The sequence below is a fragment of the Panthera tigris genome, chromosome E2 (genome assembly GCF_018350195.1).
Source record: "Panthera tigris isolate Pti1 chromosome E2, P.tigris_Pti1_mat1.1, whole genome shotgun sequence".
In the NCBI taxonomy this organism is placed as follows: Eukaryota; Metazoa; Chordata; class Mammalia; order Carnivora; family Felidae; genus Panthera; species Panthera tigris.
In genome coordinates, this window is record NC_056674.1 from 9,843,587 (window position 1) to 9,854,754 (window position 11,168).

At 60.0% G+C, this 11,168-nt stretch overlaps 1 protein-coding gene across 3 annotated transcripts in view; it reads right to left on the bottom strand.

Annotated features, from left to right (window-relative positions):
- BICRA (BRD4 interacting chromatin remodeling complex associated protein) overlaps positions 1 to 9,253 on the bottom strand; it is an 82,502-nt gene extending 73,249 nt beyond the window's left edge. For 2 of the 3 annotated variants that reach the window (XM_042970769.1, XM_042970766.1), the window contains exons 1-2: positions 9,084 to 9,253; positions 4,782 to 5,015 (exon numbers count right to left, since the gene is read on the bottom strand). The gene's annotated coding sequence lies outside the window, so the exon portion shown is untranslated. The remainder of the gene's footprint in view (positions 1 to 4,781; positions 5,016 to 9,083) is intronic. The other variant, XM_042970767.1, reaches the window with a different exon arrangement.
- Positions 9,254 to 11,168: the final 1,915 nt, after the last annotated feature.

Consider the following 11,168-nt stretch of genomic DNA (forward strand, 5'->3'; position numbering starts at 1 on the left):
CCACACAGCTGAATCTCAAAGCCAGAGACGTTCGACCCCCAGGACCACATCTCGTCTGTAAAACTCGAGAAGAGGCAACACGGCTCGACCTCAGCCGACGAGGACCAGCAGGTGTTGACGGGGAAGGGGGACGAGGGAACTTTCTGGCCAGTCGTGGGGACATTCTGGATCTTGACGGGGCGACCCAGGTGGTCACGTGTGCCAAAGACCTCATCAAGAGGCACACTGACCCTCTCTGAGTTGTGTCGTGGGTGGGGAGGCAGGTCGCTGGGCACATTCTGGGGAGGAGTAAGGGCGGTGTGGCGAGAGCCTGGCAGGAGAGGGTAAAAGGGTTGAGCACACCCGTCACCCAGCCTGGGTCGGGGGGTTATTTTTCGAGAATGGGTGAGGGCCTACGGAAGACCGGAAGGACGTTTTGGTCCAGTGAAACGTCACAACCGCCCCGTGGGGCAGGAGCTGTGGGTAGCTGCCTGCCAGCACCACGGTGGGTAAGAGGCAGCACCCATACTCTGGACAGGAGCTGCAGGTGTCCTGGGGGAGCTGGGCCACCCTTTGCCTCCAGGTTGCAAAGCACTAGGAAGGGCTCCCTGCAGGGCCCCAAGGGTCATTCATGAGGATCCGGCAGCCGCAGACAGACCCTCCCCTCTCACCCTGCTTCCCAGGCTGCCAGCCGGGGCAATGGGGACATAGGCTGGGAAGGGGGCGGTCACCGAGAAGTCAGCAGCCGCCCCCCCTCCAGCCCCTCCAACTACAAAAAGCACTAGGAAGCGGGAAGTCTAGAGGGACGGAGTGGGCAAGAGGAGACAGAGGCAGCTGAGCCTGGCTGGGGGCTCCAGGGACCCTTCCTCTGACCCCCTAACCCTAGAAAGGGCTTTGGGTGCCACCCCTCTCCGACTACACACAGAAACACTTAACGACAGCAACAGTAACAACAACCACCGCCTTCCGCGGAGCGCTTATGCTGAGCCAGGCACTTGTAAGACACTTTTCCGCGCAGGACTCACAGAACTGATGCAGAGGCTCTCGGAAGAAGCGTGTCTTATTAACGCCGCGCCCCTGCTCCTCCAGCCTGGGATTACGGAGGGGAAGTAACCTGCCCCCAGGTCACAAGGTTGGAAGGGGCTGGGGCGCCTGGGTGGCTCAGTCGGGGAAGGGTCCGACTTCGGCTCGGGTCATGATCTCATGGTTCGTGAGTTCGGGCCCCGCACGGGGCTCCGTGCTGTCGGCGCAGAGCCTGCTTCTGATCTTCTGTCCCCCTCTCTCTGGCCCTCCCCTATTGGTGTGCGTGTCTGAGCAGGCACTCGCTCACTCTCTCTCTCTCCTCTCTCTCTCTCAAAAATGAATACACATTAAAAAGAAAAAAAAAAAAAGGTTAGCAGGGGCAACGAGAGGATACAAACCCACGTAGCCACCCAGTTACCCTCACCTCTGGGGTCATCCTGTCCATCCCCCCCGCCAACTGGTTCAACTTCTCCGACTCGCCCTTTACGGCAACAATTTCCGCACAGAACAGCAGACCCTAAGCCCACGCCTGTGTAAATCCCAAGCCTGTATAATCGGAAACAGCCCCCGGGGTCCAGGGCCTGGGGAGGCCAAGACAGGGACCTCACCGAAGTCCCAAAGAAGGGAAACCAGAGAAAAGCCAACCCGGCCAGAGCCTACTCCCTGCCGCCTCAGTTTCCCCAATCTGTGCAATGGGCTTCATGGCTCATCTCTCACAGAACAGGACAGATCCTGCAGGCGGTGAAACAGAGATCCTCATACCCGTTAGTAACAGTAGTGATATCGTTGAAATGATATAACGTCTGGAATTTGCTTAAACCAATCCAGCGAAAGAGAAAACAGAAAGTGCAGAGGAGGGGGGTGGGGTAACAGACAGAAAAGAGAGGGGCCGAGATCTGTTGAGGGGTGACGGGTACACGGGGGTCCAGTATGATATTCTCTCCACTCTGGGTGGATGCTTTAAAATCCCCATGATAGGGGCGCCTCGGTGGCTCAGTCGCCCAGCTCGGGCTCAGGTCATGATCTCACGGTTTGTGGGTTCGAGCCCCACGTCGGGCTCCGTGCGGACAGCTCGGAGCCCGGAGCCTCCTTCGGATTCTGTGTCTCCCTCTCTCTCTCTCTCTGCCCCTCCCCTGCTCACGCTCTGTCTCTGTTTCTCTCAAAAATAAATAAACATTTAAAAAACCTGTTTTTAAATCATAATAATAAGCCAAGTGAACCTTCGCTGTGCACGCCTTCAAGCAAGGACCAGTCTTAAAACCTTTCCGCAATTTCACTCACTCAAGCCTCACAAAAGACCCCACGAAGTTCTGTTGCAGATGAGGAAACTGAGGCCCAAACAGTATTTGACTGCCTAGGACCTTCCATTTAAAATGGCAACGTTAGGGGCGCCTGGGTGGCTCGGTGGGTTAAGCGTCTGACTTTGGCTCAGATCATGATCTCACGGCCCGTGAGTTCGAGCCCCGCGTCGGGCTCTGTGCTGACCGCTCAGAGCCTGGAGGCTGTTTCGGATTCTGTGTCTCCCTCTCTCTCTGCCCCTCCCCCGTTCATGCTCTGTCTCTCTCTGTCTCAAAAATAAATAAACGTTAAAAAAAAAATTTATAAAATGGCAATGTTGGGGCACATGGGGGGACGGGGCGGGGCTCAGTTGGTTCAGCATTCGACTTTGGCTCAGGTCATGATCTCATGGCTCGTGAGTTCATCACAGAGCCCCCTTCGGATCCTCTGTCCCCGTCACTCTCTGCCCCTCCCCAGCGCACGCGCTCTCTCTCTCTCTCTCTCTCTCTCTCTCTCTCTCAAAATAAATCAATATTAAAAAAATAAAAATCATAAAATGCCAAAGTTGATTGCCCAGGATTTGGGGGGGGAAGCAGTATGGACTTGGGTATCCAATCTCATGGGAGACTTTGCTACTTTTGTTGTTGTTTTTAATTTTAGAGAGAGCTCACGAGTGAGGAAGAGGGGCAAAGCGAGGGGGACAGGGAGAGAATATTAAGCAGGCTCCACACGCAGCTCAGAGCCCAACACGGGGCTCAAATCCCACCACCCGGGGATCATGACCTGAGCCGAAATCAGGAGTCGGACACCCAACCGATTGAGCCTCCCGGGGCGCCCTACCACTCTTCATCACCGTCACCGTCACAGCCACTAACATTTTTTTTAAGTAGGCTCCGTGCCCCGTGTGGGGCTCGAACTCACGGCCCCAAGATCAAGAGTCGCACGCTCCGCCAGAGGCCCCACCTCTAACACTTTCTGAGCACTCGCCAGGCGTCCCGCATTGTGTTCAGCATCGAACACCCAGGAGCAGGCCGCGGGCGACTCTCCTGTCGTTCCCAGCCTTTCCGTTGGGGAAACTGAGGCACAGGCCGCGGAAGCACGGGCCGCGGAAGCCCGGCCCGCTCCCGGGGTCGACGCCGCCGGGCCTCGTGCCAGAGCGGCCCTGCCATGCGCCCCCTGCTGCCGACGCGGCTCAGAATGCCAACATTGTTCCCCATGTGCCTTTGGGGAAGACAAGGGCGACCTTTCAGAGTGCAGAAGTCAGCAAGGGCCCCACGGCAGAGCAGCGGTGACAGTGGAAGTAACAGCCACATCAGGGGCTGGTTCCTGAAAGCCTCCGGGACGCCCGGCGCGGGAGGGCGCTGCCTCATTTAGCCCTCCCAGCCGTCCCTACGAGGGGGCCATCGGGGTCCCACCTTACAGATAAGGAAACTGAGACCCAGAAAAAGGGATCACTTGGCCCGGGTCACACTATCATCAAGTGGAAAAGAAGGCACCCCCATCCCCCCCCGCCCCGTGCCTGCCAATTAGGGGGCTCACAGCCAAGAATCTGGCTATTCCCGGCCCCAGGAAAAAAAAAAAAAACCTGCCAAAAAGGGCAGATAACATCACCAAGGACCGACGACGCTTCCTGTACAGGGTAGGCCCTCACAACAACCCTCCCCAGGTTGAGATTGAGATGAGCCCATTTAGCAGAGGGGAAAACAGAGGCCCAGAACCAGCGAGCTCCCGGTCCACAGACATTCAACCAGCAAGAGGTGTGGAGCCAGGATTCCAGCCAACAGACTGGCTTCTAGAGCCCATGCTCTTGACCTCCACACCAGGGGGCAAGCACGGTCCGCAGGCCACGGGCGGACAGGAAGACGCAAGGAGGCCACAAGAGGCAAAGACACCGGAGCAGGCTGGTTGGATGAACTGCACGGGACAGGAAGGAACGACTTCTTCCAAGGGCAGCCGCCAAGGTACCTCCGGGGAGCCCCTCCTAAGTGACAAATGGCAGACTCCTGGTCCAGCGATCCCGCTTCCAGAAGTTTACCCCACAGCCGGACCCAGTGGCGGGAAGAGGTGAGGCCACGTGCTGTCCAGCCCTATGAGCAGAAAACCGATCCCACACCCGTGTCAAGGAAACGAGGGTTCACCCACACCACACGACACCACTGGGCCCAGGAAAAGACGGAGGAAACCCTCCCTCGCCCGCGCAGGAAGAGTCCCCCAGGGAAACGAAGTGCCGTGCAGGTCAACGGGGCGGCAGGTAAAAATCAATATCTTCAAAGACGCGCCCACACGGATAAGAAACGCGCGTGCACAGAACATCAAGATCGGGGAGCGAGGGACTCGGGGTGCCGGGGAGGGAGGAGAGAAAGACTTACTACGTTTGGTATTCTGAACTTGCCCCCATGTGCACGTAGCACTTAGGAAAACAATAAAATAAAAAAGACAGAAAGAAAAGCAGTCGCTTCCCCCTCGGAGCCTTCACAGACCACCCAGTTGGAATTACTCACATCGCACGCAGCGAGCCCAGCCCTGGGGACCACGCTTGCCTCCAGCCTCCTCCTGGACCGGATCCCTGGCGCACAGTAGGCCCTCAGGAAGTGTCACTGGGAACGATTAAAGCAACAAAAGCACTCTCTCCGGCCGGCCGGATCCCGCCCCACCAGCAACACACAGCCTCTTCCATGAAGCTCAATGCCACCAGGCTAGAAATGTCTTCGAAAACGCTCCGTCGTCGGGGGATCCTGCGTGTCACCGAGGAGAGACACAAAGGCTTCCGGTCAATGGGGACGAAACTTAACGGTGGTACCCCCCAGGCAGGGGAGGATGCAGAAGGAATGAGGAGGGAATCCTTGGGGACCGTTCAACCAGACATTTCCCATGCGCCTGTGGAGTGAAGCATCCTACTCCAGGGAGCCAACTCCGGGGGACAATCCTCAGACAGGCCGTGGGAGTAAGTGGGGAGCAAATCATTCTGATGGGGAGGCGGTGGGGGCGGGGGGAGAGGTTGAGGTCACAGATGGAGTTCAGGTAACTTGGTTCCATTGAGAGGGTGCCCGGTAGGGGAAGACCCAAAGGAGAGCAGAGCAAGATAACTGTGCCCCCCACCCCTCTCCCCGGCGGGGCGAGGACAGGGAAAAAGGCAGACCCTCACTGCTTTCCAAGCCCAGGCCCGCTGGAAAGGAATGCCATGTTTTCCTGTTTCCAATTAACTGCCCCCCCCCCCTCCCCAGCAGCCCTCTGCATTCTTGAGACCAGGAGTCAAGACAGCCACAGGGGAGAGCTGGGAGGGCTGGCTGGAACCCCATTGGTGGCTAGCCCCGGGGCTAAAAGGCAGCCCCCGGGAAGCTGGGGAACCCCACCCCCCATCCCAGGGCCCTCCCACCAGGCCCCAGGGCTTGGCACTGACCCCCTTCCATAACTCTAGGGTGGGGGAGAAGACCCCCCACCCGAGGGAAGGCTGGGGAAGGCCCCAGAGGCCTCTGGGAAGGAAGTCAGCAGGGAGGGGGGCGGAGCACAGGCCTGTCCCTTTGGGCCTTACTCATGCTTCTCCGCTCAAAAAAAAAAAAAAAAAAAAATCAGTTCCTATTTTCAGGAAACACTCAGGCTTGAGAGACCTATGGGTTCCCCACAGCCCCTCTCCTCCTGCCCCCCGAAAGGAATTATTATGACTTAGGCCTATGCTCTCAGGAAGGAAGATCTTTACACATCAAGGTCAGGACAGTAGATCAGGGGCAAAACACAGTGTCTTTTGCGCAAAACACACAGGGAGCCCCTCTCCCACTCACTCCTACCCCCTGCAGTCTGGGCTTGGGGTCCCCTCACAGCCAGAGACCAGGCTTTCCCTGGGCTCAGTTTTCTCATCTGTAAAATGGGAAGATCACCCGTATTACCCTCTTCGCTGGGCGAGCTGGGCCCTCCCAGTCCCTCTCCCTCAGTCCACCGCCCCCAAACGTTGAATCAGCACCAGTAAGTGCCAAAGGGGAAGGGCCCCAGTTCAGACAGTGGGCTGGGGGTGGGGGGGGTGGGGGGAGGTCACTGATTCACCGTTGGCCCTTGCCCACCCACCGTGGGGACGTCCCCCAGGCCTTTTACTACTCCTTTCAATGTCCAGCACTCAACATCCCTCCCCAGCGCTGGGGAATTGGCCCGCCACATCCAGTCCGATGAATGACAAACAAAATAACATGTTTTAGATACGACTTTCACCCACCTCAAGGTCAGTTAAGGGAACTATAATTATGGCCACCTGCAGATGAGGAAACTGAGGACTAGGGCCTTAAATGACCTGCCTAAGCCCACAGAGTGGGGACAGGGAGTCTGACACCGGCCAAGGGGAGAAAGGTTCCCTGTCAGATGCGTCAGGGTGCCTCGAAGGGTGGCCGGCCAGAGTGACCACGAAGGTCCCCGACAGCTCGGCTGCCCTCCTGGCAGGGCTGAGTCGCAGAAAGCTGGGCCAAGTCCCAGCTCAGGAGGAGGAGGAGGAGGAGGAGGAGGAGGAGGAGGAGGACCATGGGGCCAGCTCCCAGGTGCCCCCCAGACCCCCCGACCAGGCCGGCCTGCGGTCCCCCTTCCCGGCCCACACACCTCCAACTCAGCTCTTACAGGCAAACGCTGTGCTCCAGCCACAGCTGAGATGATTCCGCTCCCAGCCTCGCTTCCAGATGTCTTTACCCCTTCCCAAAACCGGCATGGGGGCGGGGGGAAAATGACACAACAGCTCCTTCCAGGTATTATTATATAGGAGACCCAGGTCAACTGGAATCAACAGGACAAAGTGCCAAAGAGGGCTACAGGAGAACTTAACAGTTTTGAGCTGAGTGGGAAGGGGGAGGAGCCGGGAATGGTTGCCCACGGGGGGGGGGGGGGGGGGGGGCTTTGTGACCCCGGGCAAGTCACATAACCTCTCTCTGAGCCTCCATTAGCCCGACTGCAAAATGGGAATGCTAACTGTCACTAATCCTCCTGGGGTTGTGGCCAGGGTGTAGCAGAAGGCAATCCATAATGCTCCCTGGGTAGAGAGATGTTATTTCTGGGTTCTGGGGGGGGGGTAGTCATCAGGGAGGGTGGGGTAAGTAAACATAACCCCCCTTGAGTCCCACCAGACGTCAGCACAAGGGAAGGGGAGGATTCCCAAACTGTCCAATTCCCCTGTTCTCCCACCACCCCACAGGTCAGACTGAGCCCTTTACCCCCCCCCCCACCTCGGGTGAAAGCACACAGAGAGAGCGATCACACTGTCCCCCCCCCCCTCCCGCCCCCCAAAAGGCGCCGGCAGAAAGGAGGTGTGAGAAAAACGGAAACACTCCGCGCGCGTCCCCAGATGGTTATTATTCTATCGGAGGGCCGTGTGACAAAAGGGGCTGACGGTCCGGACCTGAGGCTGGGCACGACAGCAGCCCACGGTCTGGCAACGCCAGAGGGCTGGGACCTGTCACCCCGGCCTCCCGGGGAGAGCTGACACGGCGGCCTCTGACCCCACCTCCCAGGAAGTTCAGCAGCTCAGAACCACAAAGCAAAACAAAGGGGCGCGGAGAGGAAGGAGCCACGGTACCTTCCGATCACCGCTGGCCCCCGAGTCCCGAGCCCCCAGCCGGAGCCCGAGCAGGAGCCCCGGCGCGGCTCCTCGCCCGCTTCTCCGCTGGCCGCGGCCCAAGGCCTGGGCAGCCCCCCGGTCCCTTGTCTCCCCGCGGCCGCCCGTGACAGGAGCCGGGGAAGCAGCCGAGGGGCAGCTAGGGATGGGAAAACCAGATGGCTCCATCCCTCCTCCCTCCTCCCTCCTCCTCCATCCCTCCCTCCGGGTGCCCGCGGCCTGGCCGCCCTCCGCAGGGGCCCGGGGAGGCCGCGGGCCCGGCTCGTCCGGGCTCACCCAGGGAAAGGGTTGCCTTTGTCTAAAGGTCACCACCCGAGCGCGGTGCCCGGGCTGGGCCTGGTGCCTCCCATTCCCAGGCCGAGGGGGTGGAGATGGGGGGCCGCCCCGAATCTCGGGAGGTGACAGGGGTAAGGCTCCCTTCCCTCCCCTCCCCCTCCCCGTAACGGCCCCCTCCGGGACGAGCCAGCTAGCGGGGGAGGGGGTCAACTCCCTTCATCGCTGGAGGGGTGGGGGACCAAGTCAACTCCTTTCATTGTTTAGGGGCGGTGGGGAGGGGGAGACCCAATGGCCTCCTTCCGCATCCATCCCTCCCCAGGCTGCCGGATGCCCCGTTTCTCCCCGGCACCCCCGACCGGGATCTGGGGAGGGGGCGCAGGGGACGGGCGAGAGGGGGAGATGAAGGCTCGCCACCTCCGGCCAGGCGATCACCATCCACTGCCCCATTGCCCTCTTCTTCTCTGAAAGGCGGGGAGCGGGGTGAGGGGAAGGGGGGGGGGGCCCGGGCCGGGGGAGGGGGTCTCCCCGCCCCTCCCCCCGTGGAACGTTAGGTCTCGTTTTTCCGCCGCTCCATTGTATCCCCGGCAGCCGGCGGGAGGGCCGGGGAGGCACCGGGCGCCGGGTTTGGGCAGGGGAGCAGCGGGGGGGGTCCCCGCAGGATCGGGGCGGCGGTGATGGTGGGAGAGACGCGGGGGATGGGGGGGCTGCCGGGGGTGGTGGGCGCCGAGCAAAAAAAGAGGCAGCGGGCGCTGCGCCCCGGTTGGGGGGCTGAGTGTGTGAGTGTCGGGGGGGTGGGTTCGGCCCCGGCTCCGGCTCCCCCCACACACACCCTCGCCGCCAACCCCCACTCCCCCCTCGCTTTTGCGCCCTGTCACAGCCCCGACTCGCAGGTAGAGAGAGTTAAGAGATTTAAAGAGAAATTGCTACATTGTGAGAAACTCACCCTGATGTTTGAGCAGCCGTCGGCGCGGGGTCTCCGAGACGGCCCCGCACGGGCTGCAAAGGGAGGACCCAGAAGGGGCCGACCGGCCGGGCCGGTCAGCGCACTGCCTGATCGCATGGCGGCCGCCCGGCAGCCTCCGCCAGGCCCCTGCCGCCGCCCCGCGCCGCGGCCCGGGCGCCCCGGACCCGCGCGCGCTCCGGGGAGGACCCCTCGGGTTTGCAAAAAAAAAAAAAAAAAAAAAAAAAAAAAAAAAAAAAGAGAGAGAAAAAAAATAAAAAAAATTTTTTTTAATTAAATGCAAAAGAAAAAAAAAAAAAAAACCCTTGCAGGTTTTGTGTCCGCCCCCCCCTTCCTCCTCCTCCTCCTCCTCCTCCTCCTCCTCCCTCCGCCCTCGCCGGGGGACGGGCTTGGGGGAGGCCCCGCCCCGCGCTCCGCGCACCAGCTCCGGCTCCGGACGCCGAGCGGCGGGCCCGCGAGCGAATGGGAGGCCGCGGGCGCCCCGGGAGGGTGCCTCCCGCGCCGGCGCCGCCCCCTCCCCAGCCCCAGTCCCGGGGGTTTGGGGTCGCGCCTTGCCAGGTTCTGGTGGAGTCGGCCGACTTCCTCGAGCCGTGCTCCGGGCTGCGGGGAAAGGCTAAAGGGGTTCGCGCTCCCAGACCCCGGGCGCCCTGCCGGCTGGGGAAGGGGCCCCGTGCGCCCCGGGCGCGCGCCCGACGCGGGGGACAGTCGCCGGGCGAGAGGAGGCGCCCAGGGCGAGCGCCGAAGGCTCGAAAAGGTAGCGGGAGTAGAGGATGGAAAAGGGGGGGCACCTCGCCAGTGGAACCGCGAAGGAGCCGGGAGCGGGAACGAATAGGGTGGAAGGCGGCGCGGGGTTGGGGGCGACTGGCCGGGACCCCGGGCGTGGCTGGATCGCTCACCTCGGTCGGTCTTTGCTCACATGCGACGGCCCCGGGGAGGGCGCCAGGGCATGTGATCCAACTTGAGAGCCACCTCGAGGCCTCTCGGGCCGCGCTGATGGGATTCCCAGAAGCCCCAGAACGCCTCGGTGGTGTTGGGTCCGTTTCCGCCCCACCAGCCCATGAACGCCTTGCGGGTGGGACACTTAGATTCCCGCGTTCGTGTCGGGAACGCTAGGTGGGCGCCTGCTGTTATGTCCTGCTCCGTGCTGGGGGCCCAGCGGGGACCCAGATGGCCCGGACCTGCCTGCCTCTCCGGGGTGCACAGACCAGGGGGACCTCTCTTTTGGTCTCTTATTACCTTCTGTCTTCCCAGTGCCCCAAAAAGCTCCATGCATACAGAAGCGGCTTAATAAATGCGTTGAATGAATGAGTGACTGAGACGTATCTGTGCTTTAAACTTTAGTATTCATTCTAGTATCTTGGGCCTACTGTTCATGGTATTTAAGAGATCACTGAGGTTAAGGGCCCTGACTCAAACCGGTGACTCTCTGGTTCACATCCTGCCTTTGCCGCGTCCTTGCTTTGTGACCTTGGGCCAATCACTTCACCTCTCTGTGCCTTCATTTCCTCGTCTCAATAATAGGCCTCACTTTACAGGGTCATTAGGACCAAATAAGCTTGTCAGGGAGATCAGCACCTGACCGGAAGTGCCAGAGAAGCGCTGACTGTTCTTGATTATTATATAAAAAGTAAAACTATCAATTTCAGAAGTGAACGCACGGGTTGCCCCAAACATAAGACAGTGGTGGATCCGTAACTTACGCGGTGGTCATCCACAGCTCACTTGGAGAAATGGGACTCTTTGGAAAACAGCAATATACACACTTAGACTGTGTTTTTGTGCAGCTCGCCCTCTATTTGCTATGACTGAGCCCGATTAAGCTACACCTTGAGTATTCATTAACTAGTGCCAAACACAATATTTTGAAACCTCAGTACTGCCCAGCAGGAAGATGCCTCTAGCACCTCCCGTCTAGAAAACCTTTAATCCCATTTCACAGTGCAGGAAACTAAATTGGCTCCGAGGAGGGGGAAGTATTTTGCCCAAAGTCCCACAACCAGGAAGTGATTAGAGCTGGGTGACACTTGTGTCTGTGTCAAAGCTGCAAGCCCCAGGGGCACTCGGCAC